Source organism: Dendropsophus ebraccatus, chromosome 5, assembly GCF_027789765.1.
Source record: "Dendropsophus ebraccatus isolate aDenEbr1 chromosome 5, aDenEbr1.pat, whole genome shotgun sequence".
NCBI classification, from domain to species: Eukaryota; Metazoa; Chordata; class Amphibia; order Anura; family Hylidae; genus Dendropsophus; species Dendropsophus ebraccatus.
The window spans coordinates 68,996,048-69,023,474 of record NC_091458.1 but is presented as its reverse complement, the minus strand read 5'-3'; the positions used below and the strand labels follow the sequence as shown (position 1 = coordinate 69,023,474).

At 40.1% G+C, this 27,427-nt stretch overlaps 1 protein-coding gene across 8 annotated transcripts in view; it reads right to left on the bottom strand.

The window, feature by feature from the left end:
* ENOX1 (ecto-NOX disulfide-thiol exchanger 1) overlaps positions 1-27,427 on the bottom strand; it is a 454,877-nt gene that overhangs the window by 228,414 nt on the left and 199,036 nt on the right. For 2 of the 8 annotated variants that reach the window (XM_069970546.1, XM_069970547.1), the window contains exon 3: positions 7,260-7,318. The exons of 5 other annotated variants lie outside the window; for them this stretch is intronic. The gene's annotated coding sequence lies outside the window, so the exon portion shown is untranslated. Of the gene's footprint in view, positions 1-7,259; positions 7,319-20,839; positions 20,905-27,427 lie in introns of those variants that run through there. One more of the 8 variants, XM_069970548.1, reaches the window with a different exon arrangement.

Here is a 27,427-nt window from a genome sequence, read left to right as displayed (position 1 = left end):
TGACCAAGGAGTGGCTATATCTCCTGATTACAGTGGGTCTTTTATCAATACCATTTGACATGTCTGATGACACGAAAAAATTTTTAATGACAGGTACTCTTTAAGTGATACTTCATCCTTTCTCAAACCTATTTATCAATTTGCTCAGCTTCTCATGCTCTATAACTTACTGTTGGCAGATCAGATTGCATGCTCAACAGGACAGATCTGTTAAGGTTTACCGGCCCCTTAAACTAGTTTTCAAGTAATTGTCGCAATCTTCAAACATAAAAGACTTGTATCTTATCTTTCCCTCTATTGAGTATTATTTAGCTTTGAAGAAGCAATGATCCTAAGCATTAGAATTATGAGTCACATTACCGACTGTAATGGAGACTTCTGTGAGAGTACTGATCTTTTTTAACAGTGAATATCTACCTATGTCGGTGACATTTTATTGGATTACTTTGCGAATACACTCTATCATGAGTATAATTATTGTCTTACCTTTCACATAAAAGAAAGTGTCTACTACAGCCTTACATTCAGATTAGGAAATGGGAATGCTTTCAAATATTGCTTTAGCATAGATGTCAAGAAATCTATCAACAGTATTAAAATGATGGCCTATCAGACTGATGGCCCTCAAACCGAAATCATTATTCTTATAACTCTGACAGCAAACCAAAATTGGAAGTGCAAATACAGTGATTTAAAACCTCAAAGGCAGAAGTGAGCATTTCATTTTATCTGTATTACATAGCAGCAGTCTGTAGTAAAAGCGGGACTTCATCCTAATAGAGGTGGTGCAATGGCCTCATATTTAATGTCATGCTGAAAAATGACATTATTAAGTCAAGGACTGTTGTTAATGTGATGCAGGTTAATGTAGAAGGAGGAAGATCAGCTTCCACTTAGTAATCTTAATCATATATGCACCAACTTGCCAAAACATTAAAAGCATTTTTGCAATTGTCATTGATGTTTAAGGTATTGCAATGCTGAATCCCTGGGGCTTAGCTATAGGGGGGGGGCATAGGCCAAGAGGCCTGAGGGCAGGGCCGGCTCCAGGTTTTTGTGGGCCCTTGGCCGACAGGGTCTTAGCGGGCCCCTTTGTATAGCAAATTACACTCACCGGCCACTTTATTAGGTACACCTGTCCAACTGCACGTTACCACTTAATTTCTAATCAGCCAATCACATGGCGGCAACTCAGTGCATTTAGGCATGTAGACATGGTCAAGACAATCTCCTGCAGTTCAAACCGAGCATCAGTATGGGGAAGAAAGGTGATTTGAGTGCCTTTGAACGTGGCATGGTTGATGGTGCCAGAAGGGCTGGTCTGAGTATTTCAGAAACTGCTGATCTACTGGGATTTTCACGCACAACCATCTCTAGGGTTTACAGAGAATGGTCCGAAAAAGAAAAAACATCCAGTGAGCGGCAGGTCTGTGGGCGGAAATGCCTTGTTGATGCCAGAGGTCAGAGGAGAATGGGCAGACTGGTTCGAGCTGATAGAAAGGCAACAGTGACTCAAATAGCCAACCGTTACAACCAAGGTAGGCAGAAGAGCATCTCTGAACGCACAGTACGTCGAACTTTGAGGTAGATGGGCTACAGCAGCAGAAGACCACACCGGGTGCCACTCCTTTCAGCTAAGAACAGGAAACTGAGGCTACAATTTGCACAAGCTCATCGAAATTGGACAGTAGAAGATTGGAAAAACGTTGCCTGGTCTGATGAGTCTCGATTTCTGCTGCGACATTCGGATGGAGTCAGAATTTGGCATCAACAACATGAAAGCATGGATCCATCCTGCCTTGTATCAACGGTTCAGGATGGTGGTGGTGGTGTCATGGTGTGGGGAATATTTTCTTGGCACTCTTTGGGCCCCTTGGTACTAATTGAGCATCGTTGCAACGCCACAGCCTACCTGAGTATTGTTGCTGACCATGTCCATCCCTTTATGACCACAATGTACCCAACATCTGATGGCTACCTTCAGCAGGATAATGCGCCATGTCATAAAGCTAGAATCATCTCAGACTGGTTTCTTGAACATGACAATGAGTTCACTGTACTCCAATGGCCTCCACAGTCACCAGATCTCAATCCAATAGAGCATCTTTGGGATGTGGTGGAACAGGAGATTCGCATCATGGATGTGCAGCCGACAAATCTGTGGCAACTGTGTGATACCATCATGTCAATATGGACCAAAATCTCTGAGGAAGCTTCCAGCACCTCGTTGTATCTATGCCACGAAGAATTAAGGCAGTTCTGAAGGCAAAAGGGGGTCCAACCCGTTACTAGCATGGTGTACCTAATAAAGTGGCCGGTGAGTGTATATATATAATTATATATATATAATTAAATATATGGTGCACTGCTGATCGCCTGCACGGAATGGAGAGATGTATGCACACTGATACAGGAGGGATGGTAAGTATGTGGTACGCTGCTGGTTGCCTGCACAGAGTGGAGAGATGTGTATGCACTCATACAGGGGGATGATAAGTATGTGGTGTGCTGCTGGTCACATACACATAAGTATATAATGCTCTGCTGGTCACATACACAAGTATATAATGCTCTGCTGGTCCCATACACATTAGTATATAATGCACTGCTCGCATACACAGAGTGGAGAGAGGTGTATACACTCATACAGGGGGGTAATGGGTATGTAATGCACTGCTAATCACCTGCACAGAATGAAGAAAGATGTGCACACCCGGACGGGAGGGATTATAAGTATATAATGCACTGCTGATCACGTCAGTTCTGGCAACACCTCCCCCCCCCCCCCCCCAGGTTACAATACTCACCAACTTGCATCATTGTCCTTGTCGCCGTGATGTGAAGAAAGTGAACCGCCGGGTGACTTCCGGGAGCATGTCTGGTGGCAGGAGCGTGGCTGCGGTCGGCTGGTGCATCCGATGCACAAGTGACGGGTGACATCACTGAAGCAGCCTCTGAGCGTTACGTGAGGGCGGGCGATCTAAATTGTGGATCAGGCCAGGGATGAGAGCCCACTGCTGCTGTTATTTCGGCGGGTGGCAGGAGCAAATAACTTTTGGCAGAATCATGCCTAGCGACGCCACTGTTCCGGTGACAAATTATTCCGGGCGTGGGCAAGTGCCGGGGGGCCCCTTGAGGGGCTGTGGCCAAGTAAGCCGGGTGCTAACGCCGGCCCTGCCTGATGGGGCCCATAAAGTCCCTTTTCCTAATATGAGGAAGCCAGGACTATAACATGGCATTATAGTTAAGGGGCACTGTGACAGGTGCAGGATGTGCCCTGCCACATAGCACAATACAGAGAGTTTAAGGTGTCGACTTGACCTGTAAACTCTACAGATATAAGTCTGAACTGTGGGATGTGCTGCAGAAACAAATCTGATCCACGAAGGCCACACCTCACAACTTACAGGACCTGCTAGTAACGTCATGGTGCTAAATGCATAGGGACACCTGTAGAGGCCTTGTGAGGTCAGTGCTGTCTGGGGTGGCAGAAAGGTGACTTGTACAATATTACACAGGTGGCATTAATGTTATAGCAGATCATGGCAATACCAGGCATTTTCTGCATGCGAGTATGAAGAACAGGGCAGATAAAAGAATTGGTGCCAGCAGAGTAAGTGTTTTCTATATTACTCTCTGAACCCCCTTTACATATATATTTACTCAGTTAATCCCCCAAAAAGGAATAGATCCCCTATATTCTTATAAGAAAACTAGATATTCTTTTTTTTCCTGTTTTTGATTCTGACTGCAGATTATTTTTTATCCTTTCTGTACATGATTATGAGGCCAGCCATCTTGCCTGATCTGCTGTTAACAGCATTCCGAGATATATACGGCAGCAGGAACCTAAAGTCTGGATTAACTTTTGATTGGCTTTTAAAGGAGAGTGCTGTGCGTAGGCTCTGTGATCTGTGCAGAAGTCACTGCACATGAAGGAGGAGGTGAACTGTGACCATTACCTATTGTGAATGGTGGATCTTAAGTTATCTATATACAGGTGTCGCCTTTCATTGTAATCTGAGATATGCTGAGAAGTAATCTCTACAAAACAGGAAATGTCAGCCTATCATGACACTCAGTGTTCAGTATAAAGATTGCAAAATTTATTTAAAAAATTCTTCAAAATGTTTCATATAAAACTTTTTTAAACAATCAGTCGTTTTCTGCTTGCACAGTCCCTTTATTGTTACAAAGGAACAAACACAATGGTAATATAAGCAGGAAATAAAATAAATGTCTATTGCTTGCAGTCATTCTGTCAGCATCACTGCAGCCACATTAGCAGTAAGCAATGATGCCACAACAGTGGGACATACCACTTATCGTGTATGATACTATGGGGCCTTTGAAGCAAGACTGTCATAGCATCCTATCCAACTACAGTGTACATATGTATATGATATTTAACACTAAAATCACCAATAAATATCACTACCACTGTAATGTTGACGGTGTTCACAAAAACCCTAGGTTATTGACATAACAGTGTTTCTAATGTGTCTTTGCTCCGTTCCCTAAATGTTACTATGCTAGAAGCAGAGAGGGAGGAACGGCACACAGGGATCATTATTTTCGACTAAATGTTTAGATTCTCTCTCGCTCATTACCACTTGAGCTAAAAAAGGTGATAATTAAGCCCAAAAACTCATCATTTGTTGACTTCCAATTTAATCATTATCAAATCTGTAGAAGGAAATATTCTAGAATTAAAACTAGTTTAAATTAAATAATGGAAAATTAAAAGGCTTCAAAAACTGACTAATGACTAATGTAATTAATTATTACTTATCTGTCAACATAGATCAGTTATCACTTCCCACAACCACTGGATATCACTTCTGTTTGTATCATTGTGTTAGCCTATGTATTCTGGTATTCTGGGAAGAGGTTGTGATAAATACTGTATTTTCCAGCGTATAAGAAGACTTTTAAACCTCAAAAAATCTGCCCAGAAGTCAAGGGCCGTCTTATACTCCGGGTATGGTCGCAACAAATGATTCAACTCAGCTGTCACCCATTCCCAGCAGCCACGCATCCTGCCTCCAGCTTCAGTTAACCCCTGCCTGGCCGCAGCAGGGCTTTAGCCGGTAAACCTGCTGCGGTCAGGCAGCGGTTAACATTTTTCAGCGTATAAGACGAACCCCTGAAATTCTGCTTAAAAGTCAGGGGTCTGTCTTATACGCCAGAAAATACGGTAACATTTTTTCCTTTTTTCTGCTATTGATAATTTTACTTTAATTTCCCCCTCATCTCCACTTCCTTGTCCAGCATGACACACAGGAAATATCTACTCAGCCAATCAGTGAATCCCACAGAGATCTGCTCCCTCCGGTGATTGGCTAAGCGGGCATTTCCTAAGTGAAGATAGGACCTGGAAGGGTGACGACCTAGTGAGTTTAAAAACTATAGTGGCAGATGATCAGATGAAAATTATTTTACCCACTGTGCAACTACTGTCAGTTCTAAGTGATCATAAAGCGTCTACCTGGCAAAGTTCTTGTCAAGAGATTCTTGAATAATCACAAAGCAGAAAATTATGATGAACTGGTTTAAAACATACTCTGTGCAAACCCTATGTGATCAAGAAATTTCCAGCCAACAAATGCAAACAAGGGGGGAGATTTATCAAACATGGTGTAAAGTGAAACTGGCTCAGTTGCCCCTAGCAACCAATCAGATTCCACCTTTCATTTTCCAAAGAGTCTGTGAGGAAAAAAAAGTGGAATCTGATTGGTTGCTAGGGGCAACTGAGCCAGTTTCACTTTACACCATGTTTGATAAATCTCCCCCGATATGTTTCATTACATAAAAGCTTCAGTTTTATTAACTATCAAAGTAATATATGCTGAATTCCCCTATTTACTAATCTACTAACTTATCCACTAACCCAGCCGATTCCCTTTACCAGTATTAACTGCGCGCTATTTACCTCTGTGCTGGTGTCTATAACATCACACAGTTTTAGACTACTGTTCCCCTATATTGCCACTAGAGAGGAGCACAGCACAATCCTAGTGAAAAAAACATCATATCTGGAGTGGCTGTCACATCAGTCTGTCATTTTATATTGTCATGTGTTGGAAAAAACTAAATATATCAGGACAGCCTTTGTCTCTTAAAACTGGAAAAGCCCATACAAAAACATACTGTACTAAAAAAATTCATAAAACCATAAAAGATTGTATACGCCAAAACAAAATAAAAATGACAAAGATAATAATATTATTATTATTATTATTAAAGTTGGGTGCCTTAAAAATTAAAGATAACTTACACTCACCTGACAAAGCCCTTTCCGACAGAGCCTAGGTTCCAGTTGCTCAGTTCTAACTGGCAACATGCTAATATACAAGAAACAGTGGTGAACCATCTAAGTTATTGTGTGTTGGTACATCACTAGAAAGTGTTGAGCAGTCAGAACCCAGGAACTGCTGGAACAGCAGCAGTGAGAAATCTGGCAGGTGAAGAAGAGTAGGAGTTCATTTTTATTTTTAAGGTTAACCGGACCACTCCCAGAGAAAAACACTATCCCAGTAATAGTATGTTCTAAACCTATTCACGGTATGGCTATGTTCACGCAACGTTTTTTCCACTCGTCATTCGCTGTCTGGCCGCCAGTCAGTGCAATGACTGCTGTTGTTAGTAAAAACAGTAAAAAGGCGGTGAAAAAAAAGAAAAAAACTGTGTGAACAGCTAAAAAATATAATTGTCATGATCATTATTTTGACGCCCGCACTGACGTTGGTCATTTTATACACTGTGTACATTCGATGTCAGTCATCCCAAAGACTTCAATGCATTGTGTTGAAATCTATGAAATCACAGCAATATAACTGACATCTTTTAAAATAGAAGAAGCGGATGCCTTTTCTCTTTTTTTGACAATGTGTGAACACAGCTTATAGAAGATAACTGCTAGATCAGTGGATGTCCAACCACAAATTGCCAAAACAAGGGTCCTGTACAGTATTTAGATGATACAGCAGTATTTATGCCTGAACGGTGCCCCTTTCAAATGGGGACACAGCACCCCTGTTCTAGCAAACAGTTGGGGTTCCAGTGATCAGACCCCCACTAATTACCTGCACATGATAACTTATTACTGGTGTACATATTTAAGAAAGCTTTACACATGTACAAACACACACTATTATAGACATGAGATGTTTATACATCCTGTAACTTCTCACAATAAACCCATAAGACCCATATTAACAGTATTAAAGAAACAATACATAATGCAGTTTATCACTTGCCTTTGCAAACACTTAGAAGTTAAATTCTTTTCTTCAATGTTGAAATGAAGTCAAGGAAGCTGAAAAAAAAGAACAATGCCTATGTTATTTCCATAAATTAAAAACTGGCTTTAGTACGAGTCATACGTTTTAAGGGATTAAAGGACTGAAGTAAAGAAAAGAATAAGAGACCACATAATTAATATAATAAAATCTTAAAAAAGTCTATGCATATGGAAAACAAAAAAAAAAAAAAAAAAAAAAAACCTAGAAGCTTCTTATACCTCTGGTGTTCCAAAAAGTATACAAGCATCTGTATTACTTGTTAAAAACAAGACATTCATATTACACAATTGACTTGGACTTTATCACCAGTTTGTACACAAGTGGATTTTCTACTATACCAATAAAGCCCACATACAGTCTCTACATACAGACATACATACATACATACATACATCAGGGAGAAGGCATAGATTCGTCCCTTCTCCCTGGTGTACGCCTGCCGTATTCCCCGCTTGTGGCCTCCTCCTGCACCTCATTTATCATGATTTACGCCTGCTCGCAGTGTAAACCATGCTCCAAATCTGCACCTGCTGAAAGCAGGTGTACATTTGGTACGCTGAATGCAGTTCCGGTTGCCTGGCCAGATTCACTAAGAGGCGTGTGCCTCTTAGTGAATTAGGCTGAGGAAAAGAGGTGGGGCCTAATTTAGGACCGGCATACAAGTACGCCTTTCTTGATAAATTCCCCACATATACCATATCTACGCTTGGCTAAGTGTGTATTCTGAGTGGGTAGAATGGAGTATGCTGCATATGTGGTGATTAATGCACATGTTAATTTGCCTTACATACTGTAGTTACAGTAGCTCTGGGAGGGACAAGAGTGCAAGAGAACTATTCAATATTGATTAAATATAACACATACTGTAAGTGTTTCCGTGCCGCAGGGGTTCTTTTGAATCCCTCTTAGAACATACAATCTGTTTATAGTACACCAATTGGCTGGAATCACTATTTCCACCATGTACAAAAGAACCCAGACAGTGTGACTGAGCTACTGAGCTGGCATGACCACCAGAACTGAACATATTATTTAGGAGGGCATTCAGATATATAATAAAAAGAACACAAGGGGGCACCACAACACATACAGTACTTAACTGCAATTGGAGAATTTTTTAAATCGAAAATTGATATGGTTTACATTATCTAGCACACCAATTTAAAATTAAAGGGGTTGTCCAGGATTAGAAAAAAACACAGCTACTTTCTTACAAAAACAGCATCAGCCCTGTCCCTAGGTTCTGCATGGTATTATAGTTGAGCTCCAAACCAAGGACAGGAACAGTGCTGTTTCTGTACACCCCCTTTAATAAATACTCCTGGGACAATGCCCTTTGTACTTTATGGGTGGAATCATTAGACATTCTACACCAACTGATTCTTTAGAAGTAACTGCATAGTGGTAACATGTTTAAAACAAATAATATTACACCCGCCTATGTACAAGGGAAGGAATACTGGTTAATTCAATTACAGATGACTACTAGCAATTCAAAAACCAAACAAACAGCAGGTCTGGAATTGCAGATTATATCTTTTAAAATCCTCGCCTCGCCAGAGTAGACGCAAACATTTAGACCCAATGCAAAAGTAGTATTTTATACAGCTTGAGAAAGGCTTAGAGAAACCAAAACATTGCATGTTTAGGTCAATAAATTGCACTTTTTCACAAAAATGCTGTCTCAACTACTATGTTTTCTAACAATGTTGCTACGACTGTTAGCATAGCAGCACCAGGGAGCAAAATCTAAGGATCTGCTGGTCTTCACCGCAAGGGGGGGATGGACTTCATGTAGCAGATGACCCCCAGGTTGCTACCCCTGGCTTGGCTTGCTAGTGGTAGGCGAGGTGCAGCTGGAGACACGTAGGCAGGCAGGAACACAGCAGGACTCACAGCTGGAACCAAAGGAAGCAGAAACCACAGGACAGCTGGGACCACACGCTAGGAACCATGCAGAGGCTCCAACACTAGGGCCAGGGCAGGCATTTATAGGGAGGTGTTTGGCACATTAACCAATTAGGAATGCACTGTCCCTTTAAATCACAGAGAGCCAGTGCGTGCCTGGCAGAATGGGAGTAAGCAGGAGCGCAGAGTGATAAGGCGCTAACAGGGGCTGAAGAAGAGGTGGTGCTGAACCCTGACACATAGGCTCTGGCGGCCGCCAGCACCGAGCATCTGGGGAAATGGGTGCAGCCGTGGCCCGAAGCACGGGACCTCACCACAGCCTTAACAAATATGAGCCCTGACCTCCGCATAAAGATCTCTAGGCTAATTATCTAGCTACCCCCTCCCTCCCTGAACTTCATGTTTCAAAGAAACTCAATGCCAGGAGAATTACTGTGACATACTGCACTATGAATGAGGAGGACAACTGTAGACAGACTCTGTCAGCCTGTCTCTGCAATCTTCTGACCACAGTAACAGAATCTGAAATGTGAGGTGCAGTGGTCAGTCTGCCAAGAAGGCAGTAACCAGGCAGAGCTCACTCAATCTTGGCACAAGTTAAAAAAAAAAGTAGATGATAATCCGATCGCTCATCCCTTGCATCAAGCAGCGAAAGAGCTAGCGTGTCAATTATACCTCCTGTAAATAGACAGATACAATCCTAGAATTGCACAAACTGTTCATATCTTTTGGTTTAGCTGTTCATTGAATATTATTGAGAGGAGACTGTAGATAAACAGAAAATTCAACAAAGTTGTAATATATACAATATAAAGTTCTAAATATCATGCAGAAACTTTACATATAATTTATGTACCCTAAGGAACCCACTCTTACAAGATGACTTCACTTAGATTCCTTAGTTATCCCCTTATACACAGTGCATGTAGACTTTTCCCACAGCACAATGGTTCCATGCAATAGCAGAAATCTCTTGCTGGCCATGTGAAACTAATGATATACAGTATCAAAGGATTACTATCATGCGTAAATGAATTTTTCCTCCTAGTCTTGTACGCTACAATGTATCTAAGTATATCACAAAGGAGTTCTAAGGAGGATCCTTGCTGCTCTCTTTCAATGAGAATTTTTTGAAACTTACAGGCAGAAAGATTTACAAAAAAAGAACATGAAATTATTATAATAAAGGGGTACTAAGAACATTTACAGTGGGTGGGATACATTATCCTGTAGATAATTATATGAAGAGATAAAATCAGAAAAAAAACTAAATTACAAGCCCTTGCTTGTTATATTGACTGACTTATCATACCTCTTCAAACCTTTTAACAAAAACACCTGCCCAGAACTTCAAAGCGACTCTGTACCCGCAATCTCCACCCCTTCCCAAACCACAAGCACCATAAGATAACTGCTTTTAATCTCAGATCTGTCCTGAGGTGCCTTCGGCAGGTGATGCAGTTATTGTCCTAAAAAAAAAACTACTTTTAAAGTGACTCTGTACCCACAGTCTGCCCTCCACAAACCACCCGTACCTTCGGATAGCTGCTTTTAATCCAAGATCTGTCCTGGTGTCTGTTCGGAAGGTGATGCAGTTATTGTCCTAAAAACAACTTTTAAACTTGTAGAACGGTGTCAAATTAATGTGGACTACAGTGTCTGTGCACTAGGCTTGCACCGCCCCTCCATCCCTCCTCCCCACCCACTTCACCATTAGGAATGCTCCAGGCAAGTTTTCTTATAATCATCATCTGTCTGAACACTGCATGTGGGCTGATTTGTTAAGGCACCTGTCCAGTGTTCAGACAAGTGAGGAGAAGAAAAAAACCTGCCTAGAGGCATTCCTAATGATGAAGAGGGTGGGGAGGAAGGATGGAGAGGCGGTGCAAGGTTAGGGCATAGACACTCTAGGTCACGCGAATTTGACACAGGGCTGCAAGTTTTAACCCTTTGAGGACCAGGCCCAAAATGACCCAGTGGACCGCGCAAATTTTGATCTTTGCGCTTTAGTTTTTCCCTCCTCCCCTTCTAAGAGATCTAGCACTTTCAGTTTTCTATCTACAAGGCCCTGTAATGGCTTTTTTGTTACAGGAATTGTTGTACTTTGTAATGGCGTCTTTCATTTTACCATAACATGTATGACGGAATCCCAAATATATTATTTATGAAGATATAAATAGTTGAAATCGTAAAAAAGAATGCAATATGGTAACGTTTGGGGGGTTCCTGTGTCTACGTAATGCACTGTATGGTAAAAGCGACATGATACTATTACTCTATAGGTCAGTCCAAACACAACCATATGCAGGTTTACACAGATTCTCTAATGTTATATATATTTTTTAATGAAATCCTTTTTTTTGGCAATTAGTTATTAATAAAATGGGCCTATTGTGACGCTTATAACAGTTTTATTTTTTCACCTATGGGGCTGTATGAGATGTCATTTTTTCCGCCATGATCTCTAGTTTTTATTAATACCATATTTGTGAAGATCGGACGTTTTGATCACTTTTTATTAATTTATATATAATGTATCATAAAATCGGTAATTCGAGCACTTTTTTCCCTGTTTTCGTCTACGCTGTTCGCAATGAGGCTTGTTATATTTTAATAGATCGGAAAATTGCGCACGCTACAGCATATTATATGTTTATTTATTTTTATATGTTTTATTTATATAATGGGAAAGGGAGTAATTTCAACTTTTATTGGGGGAGGGGTTTTGTGGTAGTGTGTTAGTGATTTTAACTTTTTTTTTTTTATACATTTTAAGTCCCTTTGGGGGACTTGTACATACATAACTTTCATTTTATTCACTGCTCATTGCTATGCCATAGGCATAGCATTGATCAGTGTTATCGGCGCTCTGCTCATTGAGCCTGCCTGTGCAGGCTCAGTGACCAGAGCGGCAATTGGACCGCACGGAGGCAGGTGAGAGACCGTTTTAACGATTGGGTCCCCCGCAGTCACACTGCGGGGGTCCCGATCGGTAAGTGACAGGGGACTCCCCCTGCCACTTACACACCGCAGCGTTTAAGGAGTTAATGGCACGCTGCAGGGCGATCGCTGCAGCGTGTCATTAATGGTGAGGTGCCGGCTGCTGATTGCAGCTGGCCCCCACCTGCTATGAAGGGTGCTCCGCTCCGGAGTGCGCTTCATAGCTCAGGACGTACCGGTAGGTCCAGGGTCATCAAGGGGTTAAAGTTGTTTTTTAGGACAATAACTGCATTACCTGCCGAACGGACCCCAGGACAGATCTTGGAGTAAAAGCGGCTATCCGAAGGTACAAAGGTACTTTAATGTGAATTGCACAGCGGCACTGTGTGGCTCAAGGCTCTAATGGATTCTAATGGAATCCAGTCATGGATGGGCTTGGGTTTCCTCCCACTAAGGGTGGGTTGGCCCGCCTCCAGTGCTTCAGCCTGGGCCTGGTGGTACAGTCATTTTAAGAAGATTGAAATGTTGCACATATTGGGGAGTGCTGTCTTCTTTTTATTTTTGCTGCCCAGAACGTTACATTATAAAATACTGCTACTGAAAAACATACTTATTAAGAAGTGAGGAACGGTTTATGTCAGTCAATCAGCAGCTAAAACAGAAGAAATTTCCAGTAAAAATGAGCAGCAACAGAAATGAATCAGGGATAGGTAGGACCTATGGAATGACAGTAAAACCTTTAGGTTCTAACATCAGAAAGTGATGTGATTCATACAAATATTTCCAGACACATTCATTAGTTTCTATGTTTATTACCTAAACATTACTTTTTATTGTGCCATGCCCTTTTATACTGAGACTCCTAAATAACGGTCGTACTACAACTTTCAGTAAATGTGCTACACCGATAATACATGAGAAAACATTAGGTAACAAATAATGAAAACATTAATTTAATGTAATTTTTTGTATGGATGATGTCTTAGACGTGTATCCAGGATGAAGTCCCTGGATAAATCACTGCTGTTATTATACCTGAAAATAACACTTCTAGCAAGAACATCCGATCCATTTTAAATCAATGTGATACAAACTAGCCATCATCATTCATAGCATGACTACTCATAAGTGAAAAACCACACACTGTGCTGATAGTACAGGAGAGTATAATGTGTACCATCTATGAACGCCTAATGTTTTTAAATTAAATAGGAAAAATGATTCCACAAATTATATTTTGTCAAGAAACAAAATAGCAATATGGGATATTATAATAGTAAAATCCGGCTAACCCCAACACTGAAATAGATCGGAAGAACATTTAGAGACATTTCCCAGTGGTTCTCTAAGCTCCAACAAAACAGAGAAACAGAGTATGCCAATCATATTAAAAACACGTTCAGAATAATATTCCTAGCCAGTCAACAAATATATTAAGTGATATAATAAAAAACTAGGGATGGTCCGAACAGAGTTCGTACGGACCTGAACCATCCGCAATGATTACCGCTGTCTGCCCACTCCGTGCAGCGGGCGGATCCAGCGGGAGGAACGGCTGGAAAACTGGGATACAGCCATAGCCATAGGCTGTATCCCAGTTTTCCAGGCGGTCCTCCCGCTGGATCCGCCCGCTGCACGGAGTGGGCAGACAGCGGTAATCCGATGCCGAGCGTTCGGACCATGCCGAGCGTTCGGGTTCAGCCGCACCCGAACCTCGGCGGGTTCGGACCATCCCTATACAAGGAATTGGAGGGAAGAAATTAAACTTTTTTTGGGGGAGTTTTCCAGGGGAAATGTTGTTTCCTTTTCTTTGGAACAAAGCCAAACAAAAGTGCAGTGCACCACAAAATTCGGAAAGACATTTTTTCCAGAAAAGCTACAAAAATAACAAAATTAAAATACACATCCAACAATTTCGGTGCAATATTAATCACTCTGAAAATGGCTGAAAGAGCCGAGAGTCAATATGAAAACATGGGATGCCATACATGCATGGTATTTCTGTGTTTGGCTATATTCACAAAAAAGGAAAAAAAGAAAAAGAAAAAAATTGACATCCCGCTGCTAGTAGGTCTTTTTATAGAAAATACATTGCAATGGATCCGCAGTGGATTTTGGAATTCGCAGTGTGAAATCCGCTGTGGATCTGTTTATGTGTGAAGTTACCCTAAGGGTGCCTTTACACAGAGAAATGATTGTCCTCTATATGAGCTGAAGTCTAATACCGCACCCAACCTGATGACAGGGTTGGTGCTGTTTTTGTAAGAAAGTAGCTATGTTTTTTCTAATCCTTGATAACCCCTTTAGATTTACAACACCCACTGGCTGGATTTGTGCAAGAATACTGGCACAACATTTGTTGGACCTGGCAGGAACTGCATCTAGCACGTGCAAGAATTCTGATTCTTAGATTTGGCTTTTAGCTGAGAAGTAAATATAAAATGTGTCCAGTGTAGGCAATGCTCTCTGATCTTCACATGCATGCTACAATAAAAGGTGCTATTAAAAGGCACAAATCGCCCCGCAATAGATAAGCATATGGCTCTCTCAAATGAAAAATATATTTTAGGAGGTGTGGGAAGAGGAAAAAAATGGAAGTGAAAAAAAAAAAAGGCTTAAAACATTAACAAATAGGCTTTCCAGAAAAAAAGGAAAAAAAATCCTGTCCACTATCCAATGCGCTCTGATAAATGGAGGTCATTATCGTGAAATGGCTTCAAATGTTTAGAAACTTGTCCAGGAAGAAAAGAATTATGTCTTACTGGGAAATGCTGAACGGTGGGCCGAGCCTGATGGGATCATTGCTACTGATACATAAATTATTTAGCAAAAAAAAAAATCTAGATTTCCAGTGATAAAAGCTTTTGAAGATCCAGTTCCTGGCAATGGAGCTGAGATAGTGGCTGCGCACACTGCACAGGCAGGAGCAGGGCATGGCTATCTTTTCACTTCACACACTCTCTTTATGATGCAGTTAGAGAACATATTTTATGTCTTGCCAAGAATTAGGGGATTGTGCCATATTAACCTGACCCAGCTTACATTTGGGAACAATTTTAGCTATATGCATTAACTTTAGAGCAGCAATACCTCCAGTTCTATGATCCGGGTCAGCCAGCTGCATTTGTGTGCATATAAATGACAGGCGAGCTAACAGCCATAAGATATAGTGATATAATACCTGTACTTTCCCCGTGCAGAAGGTTAACAGCCCTGTGCTACTTTCTCTTATAGCTTTTTTCTTTCTTTCTCTAATAGGTTTTAGACTTAGTGCAATGTCAAGGCTCATTTTCGGGAGTTAAGATATATTTTATGTTCCCGACAGACTCCTTAGTTTCCGAATACCCATTGCCGGGCTGCTACTTATTTGCTTTTAGGTGGCTTCATACTGATTAATGCTATCTACACATATTATGATAGCGCTAAACGTGATTTATTCATTTAAGCATAGTTTACAAACTCCCACTTTCCATTTCAACTCACATTTTGCTATTACTGAGGAGAAATGGAAAAAGGGAGTTGTAGATGCATACAAGATTCAACATAACAGAAAGCTGTAAAAGACCAGATTATGCAAAGCCAGGCTTTACACAGACGCTGCATTATATTTCCCCATAGGATATAGTGGCATGTGTAACCAGTTTGACTTGCATACTCTGTTTTAACCTTCAGAGACTATAAGAGTTTTAATGTAATTTTTAATTTAAGGAGTACATAAAATCTCAGGAAATGAGGAATGGATTCTCGGTGCCATCTGTTAGTTACTATATATCCTATTCGGTATTATTTCCTATTCCAGTACAAGGATCACATGCATTAAAGGCTGACTGAAAACACCAGTGCAATAATGTACAGTATGGTGACAAATTTAAAATATACTTGCAAACACTTTCACACTTTAAAGAGTCACTGTCGTATTTTTTTTTTATTTTTTGCAGAAATCAATAGTCCAGGCGATTTTAAGAAACTTTGTAATTGGGTTTATTAGCCAAATATGCCATTATCTGCATTTAAAAAGCCTTTTCCCAGCCCCCCCCCCTCCTTCCTCTTTTCCATCCACTGCAAAAAATCAAAAAATTCTGACTTGTTGCATGACTCACACTATCTGTTCCTATAGAGAGGGGAGGGGGGAGGAAGGAGGAGGGAGTTAGCCGACAGCAGAAAGCTGAGAACAAAGGGATTACAGGCACGGAGCTGGGTGACAGCTGTAATCAGAGCTCAGAGAGGTCAGTGGTGACTGTCAGAGGAGATAACAGGTGAGGTATTTGTAGATTAACTCTTTGTTGTCCTGTTTTGGTCTTTTATTTAGCTCTCTCCATAGGAGAACAATGAAGACAGGGGGAGAGCTTCAAACTGCTTTTTCATGATAAAAATGCATTTTTCGGCTAATAAACCCAATGACAAAGTTTCTTAAAATTGCATGTACAACAACAGTGACACTTTAACCCTTTGAGGACCAGGCCCCAAATGACCCAGTGGACCGCGCAAATTTTGATCTTTGCCCTTTCGTTTTTCCCTCCTCCCCTTCTAAGAGCTCCAGCACTTTCAGTTTTCTATCTACAGGCCATGTAATGGCTTATTTGTTACAGGAATAGTTGTACTTTGTAATGGCGTCTTTCATTTTACCATAACATGTATGATGGAATCCCAAATATATTATATATAAATATATTACCATATGCAATATGGTAACGTGTGGGGGGTTCCTGTGTCTAAGTAATGCACTATATGGTAAAAGCGACATGATACTATTACTCTATAGGTCAGTCCGAACACATCCATATGCAGGTTTACACAGATTCTCTAATGTTATATATATATATATATACATATATATTTTTTTTTTAATGAATTCCTTTTTTTTGGCAATTAATTTTTAATAAAAGGGGCCTATTGTGACGCTTATAACTGTTTTCTTTTTTCACCTATGGGGATGTTTGGGGTGTCATTTTTTCCGCCATGATCTCTAGTTTTTATTAATACCATATTTGTGAAGATTGGATGTTTTGATCACTTTTTATTTTTTTATATATAATGTAACATAAAATCGGTAATCCACGCACTTTCCCCCCCTCTTTTCGTGTACGCCGTTCACCGTTCACAATTACGCTTGTTATATTTTAATAGATCGGACCGCACGGAAGCAGGTGAGAGACCTCCGGCGGTCCGTTTTACCGATCGGGACCCCCGCAGTCACACTGCAGGGGTCCCGATTGGTAAGTGACAGGGGACTCACCCTGTCACTTACACTTAAACGCCGCGATCGCGGCATTTAAGGACTTAATGTCGCGCTGCAGCGCGATCGCTGCAGCATGTCATTAACGGTGAGGTGCTGTCTCTGCTGTCTGCTGTCTCTGGAAGAAAGTGGCCATGTTTTTGTAGTGCTGGATAACCCCTTTAAATCCTTGTAAGACTTACCATTGAAATGGAGCTTGGATTCCAGGCAGACATTTTCACAGGGAAAACCATACAGAATCTGTCTAAAATTAGTAAATGTGAACAAACCCTAGGGCTACCCTAAGGGCCCTATTAGACAAAGCGATTTTTCAATAACAATTAGTGATCTCAAACGACCGATTCTGCAAGCGCCTTAAAAAAAAAATTTTTCTTTCTTATTCCTCGCAGTCTGGATGGGGGGGGGGGGGGGGGGAGTGGGATGGGTTGAAAAGTTATTGGAATGACTTGTATGTGAAAAAGATTGTATCTCTGCAATTTATATGTGTCTCCTCTGTTGAGGAGATGGTTGTTAATTAATTTATTGTTTTTTATTGGTAAAATTGACCAAACGATTTGAACGTTTTGTGAACGAGCAGCGATAAAAATAGGTCCAGGTCTCAAGAAGCGATCAACAATTTCTCGTTTATCGTTTAATCCTTGACTGCTATTATACGGGATGATTATCGCTTAAATATGAACTTAAAAATTATTCTTACAATAACCGGCCAGTGTAATAAGGCCCTAAGACTGGGGCTACACTGCAAGTTCACTACATCAGCAATGCAAAGCAATACTTCGAGCTGTATACAATTCTGTAGACTACAGCTGTCACTCGAGTTAAAAATCAATCTGTAACGCTACATAAAGCCACAGTGTAGCCCTAGCTGAAGCTCACAATTTCCCTTTAGAATAGCCTTAGTCTGATAGCTTCAGGTACCTCTTGCACTTTGGCTCATATCTCATTGTGAAGGAAATATATCCATTACTCACTTCAATTCAAAAACTCAGATTATTACATTATGTGAAAATAGTGAAAGCTACTCATTACCATTTACTAAATTCTAATATAATCATGTGCTGTCAAAGAGGTACAACTCTAGAGTAAGGCAACAAATACAACTTCATGCTAAAAGTAGAAAACTTGTTTATTGCCAGCATTGGGAGAGACTACATACCAAGTGAAATCACCAAGGTAGATAGCAACCAGCAGGACTACACTTTCATTATAACGTAAAAATCTTAGCTTTATTTGATTAATAGTGCAATACACTTAAATAGGTACTCTGAGGTTGGGTGAAAAGTAAAAATGTTACAAAAGCATATAGCATTGCTTAACTGTCTGTCCCAGTACTAAAAACACAAAAAAATCCAATTATTTTGTTGGTATTGCCCTCCCTTACCATGTCCTCTTCAGTACTCCCTGGTTGAGCAGTTGTTTAGTACTACTATTTAGAAAATGCACTGCTTTCCCTCAGTTCTCCATTGCAGCCATCTTGTCCTGCCTACTCCCATCATTTATTGCCTGGCAGAACATTCATGGGTGATAACTTTTGAACCACAATAGATATTGCAAATCTGATTACAGCTATAGATTTCTGAGACAATTCTAGTCTTCTCTGATATGCTACATGACCACATTCCCATTGGCAAAAAAAAACTTGCCCCAATCCAATATAGTTACTTTAAAGAGTACTGGCAAATTCTGAACATAGCCTAAAAGATGAGTCCTCACCCATTACTTTCTGGGGTGTTTAGATATGTAATTTTCCATTTAGTTTCTAAAATAAAAAGGTGTCTTAAAACTCAACTCATCCTGTACAATTCAGGCATTAAAAGAGTGACTATGGGCTTTCTTTGCTTATACTACGGTGTCTCCTCCAGACTGCTTCATCTTTTCTGTAGATGATCTGAGGACACTGCCAGGCCATCATCTCTGCAACAGTTTGGAGTCTGTAGACTGTGTGTGATATGTTCAGCAGTATCTCCTCCCATGTTCTACATCTGTTGCTCCTCAGCAGCATCCCTCCCACAACCTGGAACATTTACATCTTCTCCCTGCACCATGCAAATACATATATTAAAAATAAATAGAATTATTCTTTGATAATGAAGGGGGGCAGCAATACACACAAACATGTTTTACTGTTAAATGATATTGGTCCTACTTTAACAAAAAGAAAACACATAGAATATAGCTTTCTTGACTAACCGTGATCATGCATACTTTAGCTTAGTATACAGCATACATCAAAATTCCATTGTTAAATGTTGAAACAAAAAACAAGCAGGATCTGACATGTATACATTTTACATCTGTTGTTTGTCTAAAAATGTAACAGAGAATGTACGATAGATATACACAAGCCTATCGCATACAATGACCTGTTACCATAGCAACAGGAATAAACATTACCATAAAAGTATTTACTCAAACCAACAGTTACAAACATGTTCAGACTCCAAACATGCAAAGCATTAGAAATAACAATTCTGGAGCTATTTTGTTCAGTGGAGGGTCTCAGCACCAGGACCCTCACCGATCAAACCATCTCACATGTCTCTGTGACATGTCAGATGTTTGACAGTAGTTTAGACCCTCTATTAGTAAGGCTTCAATAAGCACAGCCCGATATATACAAAAAAAAAAAAAAAAGTTTCAAAAAGAAAAGCAATGCAAGAAACTACTGCAATGAATGTTGTTCCTACATTATACAATTGCCAAGTTATTAATTACATCTAAACTTTCTCCAAGCAAGACGAAATAGGAGAAGAGCAGCTGCTGAGTGATGGGCAACCCCTTATCTTTTGTAATAATGTATTTTATATGTTTATAACAGCTGATAGAACAGAAACCATAGTTGTGTCCTTTGCACTATGCAAAAATCCACGCTGCCAGTTTCTGCATGTCTATTACATAAGCATGGTATACTAACCATTAGTGCTGCTGTGTGATCCAGCATCTGCGGAAAAGAAGTTCTTTATTATACGCTAACAGTGTCACAGAGGCGGGACTGTTACACAGCTTCCACCACTCCGCCTCCTTCATAATGAATGACAGCCGGCTCATGTTCGGCTTCATAGGATTTCAAGATGCTCTGGCTGTCAATCCATCTGTAGGAGGCGGGGCAGATAATGGGGCAGGCACCGACAGTGTTACAGACCCGCCTCTGTGAGCCTGTAATCACAGAATAAAGACTTTTTTTTTCAAAGATTCAGAATCACACAGCATCACTAAATGTATGTATGCAATGCTTGTGTGATCTGAAAGCTAGCAGCACGGCTATATGCATATCTGTGTTGTCAGTTTCCCTATAAGTGAATGTGGGTCACAGTGTTCCAAACAGAACTTGCAGCAAAGCGCTTGTATATGATAGAAGTGATATCCTAAAACTGCATTTCTCCTCTTTTCAAATCAATTCCTGGCTTTGTTCTCATTAATTGCAATTAAAAACCTGAATGTCTGAACATACCATAAATGTGTTATCAGTCTTGGAGATCGGTACCTGTTTAACCACTTCATGAGCGCTGATGTGTTTTACAGAACCTCATTCCGGTCATTGCATTGCATATGCATATTAGGAGCTGAAGCCACTCTATATGTGGTGGCTGCTGGCTGTGTATTACAGCTAACACCTGCCTGCAACAACCCTGAGTGTACTTCTGTCCAATCCCAGCAATTTAACCTTTCACACGCAAAGATTAACCATAATGGCATAAAAAGAAGTGAACTGAAAGGTGACGCACCCATCAAGGGCCCAATCAGCAAGGCCCTAAAAATTCATATCCACACTTTTCTATCTGTGCCCGGCATACACGCCAAGAAATACACTGCATGCATAGATTCCTAAGGGGAGATTAATCAAACATGGTGTAAAGTGAAACTGGCTCAGTTGCCCCTAGCAACCAATCAGATTCCACCTTTCATTCTTTACAGACTCTTTGGAAAATGAAAGATGGAATCTGATTGGTTGCTAGGGGCAACTGAGCCAGTTTCACTTGACACCATGTTTGATAACTCCCCCCCCCTCAGGTATGCATCTTTCATACAGTATACGAAAAAGAAAGGTTTCTTTAAAATGAGAGACAATAGGTGATGTATGTAACTGCACAACATACATATAATACATACATCTGTGTTATAATTCTGTATAGACTGGTGACCAGTATACACTTAAATGTGGTGTGAATATGATCCTATAAGCTATGTAGCCTTGAATCTTCAACTCTGTGCTAGGAGCCTCCATCGAGGATTCTGTTGGTCATTCTGATTTTTTTTTTAACTAAAAGGTGGCAGAAAGCATTTTCTCAACCTTGTCAGAGGATAACCTGGTATGAAGATATATTTTCACTTGTTTTACTGCTTTGCATCATTGCTACTAGGAAAAAGTCACAGTTTTATTGTTCACCTAAAATCATATGGAAAGGGGTCAACACCCTCTCAGCGTGCAAACAGAGTACTGTAGCTCTACTAAACACATGGAAATACTAGCAATACCAGAGTTGCAATAGCAATTTCTTCTGGAATGACCATTGTAATAATAACCAAACTAATAACTGGATGTAAAGCACTCAAAAACAAATGTATTTGTAGATAACTAATACAAATGAACATCAGAAAAGAACAAAAATTACAAAAATGTCTGTTCTTTTTTGTCAGGCGCTCCTGTTCAAATCCAATCTTCAGGAGTGTGGCATGTCTGGGGGTCTAAGGACTATGATACATCAGCTGTGAGCCTTGCTGTACATCGCATCAATGAAAAATAAATGGAAAATGTGTCATATGAAGACACAGTGTGTTCATTCGCCAGAGGTATATGCGGTGCGATTTGGAAAAAAAACTTGGTGAAGTGATGTCAGTGGGATGGTGAGATAACCATTTATTATACTCCATACCTATCTGCATAGGCTAGTGAAACACAAAGAGGTCGGCACTACAGGTTTACAGGTCAGCGCTCACTTGCTCTCCACGTCACCCCATGTAATAGAGGCTTTACTTTTACAGAATGACAGATTGCAAATTCTTCAGATGTGTAAGAAAATAAAGATGGCACTCACCAATAGACCTTTATTCAGTAGACCTTTATTCTTCAAAAATACAATGCAGATTGCTTTTCTGCCGCCGATGCAGTCTGAATTGGATTTTAAAGATTTTTGAAGAATAAAGGTCTATTGAACGTTGGTGAGTGCTCTCTCTATTTTGTTCCATAACAATCTTTATTTAAGCATTCCATCTATCTCATATACACTTGCGCATTCAGTGCGCCTTGGTCACCATAACATAAGCCCAGCATCACATTGTTATGACACCTGTGTCCTAGGATTTCTGTTTGACTCGCCGCTGTGATGAAACTTGCACATTTCAGTATTTTATATATTTAACGTACCAGTGGGAAATTTTCAATCTATTTTATTTGTGCTTAATGGGCAATTTGTATGTTTTATGAACACATTTATGTAACAAGTTGCCTGTTTGTTTAGAGTGATGACATAAGCATACACACTCCCCTTGATTTATAGTTAAAGTTGCCCTTGATATCTTGTTGTTATGCGACCTGATAAAGGCGCAAAACGTGTGCACGTGTGCCATGCTGTCTTAAGAAATATAAATGCATTATTTTAACACCCTCACAGAGCTCAGAGATTGGATTTGATCAAGAGCACCCGGCACAGAAGAACATTTTTCCAATGCTTATTCCATTCTATTGTTTACACCCTGTGAAGCTTTTGTGAGCGCAAACAGAGGGAAGTCCAGAGGCCGATGCAGCAGACTGACACAGTGGAAAATAACTGAATTTCCTCTGCATGCTGTAGTGTTGTACCTAGCAGTAGTGGATTATAATAGGTCCGTTTCAGGCGGTAGCCCGGGGCCATGAGCTCCTGGGGGGCCCATGGCCATCCAAATAGACTTATACTCTCAGGTGACAGCAACTTTTTATTATGCCCCTGGCCTTTACAGACCCAAGGTCTTAACCCATTAGCACATCTCTGGGACAAGGTAGAAAACAGTCATCAAAGCTTTCATGTTTACATGCTGGTTATCAGCTTCTGGGCCAAATCCTGACTATTGACAGCCACCTCTTGCACAATTATTGCCAAAATTCAATCCACCCGCATTTTCAAGGACTGACCACAGATTTTCGATGGTATTTGGATTTGGGGAATTTCCTGGCCATGGAATGGATATTTCAATGTTCGTTTAACAGAGACACCTTATTCTTTTTGTGAACAATATGGATGCTTGTTACTTTTGTTTTTAGATACTTTTAATGAGATAGTCACATGTTTGTCACGTCATATTTGTTGTATTCATACAGGGATGAAGCTTGGGGAAGGGGTCTGTTGAAGCGCAGTAGTGCGAAACAAGCTCGTAACCTGCACCTGTCTGGCGTCTGCCCTGGTCATGTCCATAATTATATATGTATATAAATAATTATTTTTTTTCTTTGCTTTTCCTTTTTTAATTAATTTTTTTATTAAGTTATTTTCATGGCAAGGAATGACTTTGATCACTGTTCATAGAGTAGAGATACTGCAAACTGATACTATAAAAACTGAGGCACAAACTTTTGAGTTGGTCTCGAAACTTGTGTGAATACTATTTTCGTGAATATTATGTAAATAGAAATTCAGATTTGTTGTACAGAGGCCAATTTTTTATAAGAGGCACTTTTGGCTAAATAAACATAAATTCTGCCTTTGCATAATGGACATGATAGCTCACATATAACAACCCCGCAGCCCTGTCTAATTGGGCCACTTTCCGACAAGTATATTTTGGTCAGTATTTGTTAGACAAAACAAGTCCAAAACACAGAAGAGATATAAATCTGTCATACTATCTATTCCCACTCTTGTTTTTGGCTTCAAATACAGATGCAAAACCAATATACTCTCATGTGAAAGTGACCTAAAGCAGAAGAGAAGCAGCATATAAAACATGGAATTCTCCATGGAATATAGACAATGAGATGTGGAGATATGCACGGGTATCAGCTGTTCATCCATTATATTAATGAGTTGTGCACTGTGCTAGGATGGTGACTAGCACAACACTGTTTTGATTTGTATAACTTTATTTTGTGGCTTCTTACAAAATTTCTGTCAGTTTTATTCCTTACTTTGGGGAATACTTTGCATAGACGGTAAAGCTCCATCTTCAGCAGGTATTTCTGTGATGACCTGCATGATCAGCTGTGTTACATTTACGTATTCACTCTACTAAACCCTGGAAGGCTATTCTAGACAGGGAATATGTAGCACTGAAACTCTACAAACAGCTGCTTCAAGTGACAGTCTTCACCTGCCTGGAAGGCAGAGCGATACAGATCACTGATCTAATTTCTCCAAGGGGACAACACAATGATCCGAATAGTACAGAATTTGAGCTTGTACCTTAAGAAGCAGCAACACAATCGATAAAGTAAACAGGTTCACGTTCCAGCACTTACCTTTAGAAATCAGTAAGCGAAGCTAGAAGTCTAAGAAATTGATCACAAAAGAAGGGAGTGACACAAACACCACTCTGCTGGAATCTGCATAGTGTCTGTGACAGAAAGATGCATTCTGCTTGGGTGCTCTGGGCCTCCCTCACATAGGAATGATATTCCCTGCAGGCGTTGTTGGATAAAGACATGTTTAACCACTGTGCTAATACAGCGGTACATGAAACGGCGCAGTGGAGGCATTCTGCACAGTGCTTGTTTCCTCTCAGGTATACAAGTAATTAAAAGGGAGTATCAGCTTTACAAAGAGGGGAGCTTCTATATCAATCTTTATTAATTATAAGCAAATATAAATAAACAGCTCACTATTTAGAAGGTCTGGACTGTCCATGGAACAGTTAAAGAGCCCATATATTTTATTGGGCATTTTGAAATTGTCTGAACACTTGTCAGAATCATCCGGCTGGGGTCCCAAACCTTCTCACACAGCAATGCACGGGCATGGGGAGAGGTAAGTAGATGTTTAGAGATGAGCGAACCGGGTTCGGGTTTGAGTCCATCCGAACCCGAACGATCGGCATTTGATTAGCGGGGGCTGCTGAACTTGGATAAAGCCCTAAGGTTGTCTGGAAAACATGGACACAGCCAATGACTATATCCATGTTTTCCACATAGCCTTAGGACTTTATCCAACTTTAGCAGCCACCACTAATCAAATGGCGATTGTTCAGGTTCGGATCAACTCGAACCCGATTCGCTCATCTCTATAGATGTTGCTTTTTATGCCCTCCCTTTGCTGGCTGTCGAACTTTAAAAAAAAAAAAAGTCAGACTTTAAGTTAAGATAGAGCTTAGAAATACCAATTTTTCCCACGTAGGTTTATTGCCATGTTATACTGTATAGGAGCTGAAGACCTGTGGTCTATAAAATCCTGCACCATCATGATCTATGTGTTGGCACTGCTCATCAGGAATGAAAGCTATCACTGCTGTTAGTTTAAGCCCTCAAAATGCCAAAGAGGACCTGAATATAAAAAGGACAGTCACTTCTGCTGAGTTTCCAATGGGAAGAGCAATGTTACCATTTTCACAATATGTAAACCCTCATTAGTATAACAGCTGGCAGAACTGACGGCACCAACAGCTAAGGAATGGGAGGACCCAGGAACAAAATAGCATCCAAACCAGTGGAGCAGTAGCTCCACATGGATCATAATGGAGCAATTTTACTTATTTTAATAGAGGCCTTAGGCTGCAACATACAAGAACAAGATCTTCTTTCAGACAGCAGTGTCATGTCCTATCTTTCCAATGTTCTCCTAAGTAACTTACAGTAACTCGAGTTGGTAACTATTGCTCATAATAAATAGGTTGTGTATGCCAATTTCTGGTGTAAGTGAGGATAAGTCCGCGGGATAGCTAGAACCCCCCCCCCCCCAGTCCCCAACAACGAAGTCTTATCCACTTGTTTTTGCTTTGTTTCAAAAGTGAAATAGTGGGCGCAGTTAGGTAAAAATAATTAAATTTTTGCACAAAACAGGGTTTTTCACAACCTGGCGTATTAGGTTGATAAATTCACCCATTTTAGCAAAATAACGGACGCTCTTTTCATTCTTCAATGATTGCCATTGAGGTCAATGAAAACAATGACAGTCAGTTCACACAATGTATAGAATGACGGACGCTGTTCCAGCAGCTGTCAAATTGATGTTCATGACATTAATTTGCGGCCATTATTTTAAGTTGTTCACACACAGATTTACATTTTTATTTTCATTGTCATTTAAACAACATTCAATGTAACTATAAAATAGCCACACCGAAGTGTGCTAAAAAGCGCCCATCTCCAATCTGAACATAAATAATGTACCGACTGCCATTGCAATGACAGCCACCAAAGTATGGTGAATGACGGCCATTGTTTTGAGTCTAAAATATCGACTGTAGAAAATCGTTGTGTGAACATAAACTAAGAGCTATACTGCATACTCTTCAAAAGTTCCTAGATACAAACCTTCAACAGCATAATACTGAAAAAAAATATATAAAATCTAATCTCTCAAGGCATAAACCGGCATGTATCAGTGATACCAACCAACTACACATAGTGTTCCCTGAGAAAGCGGGTGTTGGCGAAACGATCGTAGGGACAGTCGTGACCCACATAGTGAATATGGGTGAGTGGTAAATATCATGGAGATTTGTAATGTCTGTAGATAATTGTATAGTCCTTTTACTAGTATGGTAGCTATGTTTACATATCTCTGGCTCTGAAGTAGACATTTTTTAACACTTACAACTTGGTAAATTATTCATTCTATGTGGGTTATTTTATACATGTAATTTTATTATTGAGTGGTTATTTTTAAATATATATATATATATATATATATATATATATATATATATTTATTATATATTTTTTTTTATGGAATATTGATTTTTTAATCATGTCGTGTAATGTATCATGGTAAATAAAATTTTGATATTATTCAGACTTTATGCCCATAGTTGTTGTTGTGTATCCAACTACACATAATGTAATCTTTCAGAGCATAGGCTGGTATGCGTCAGTGATACCAACCTACCACAAAAAAGAGTGAAAACCTGGAATTTG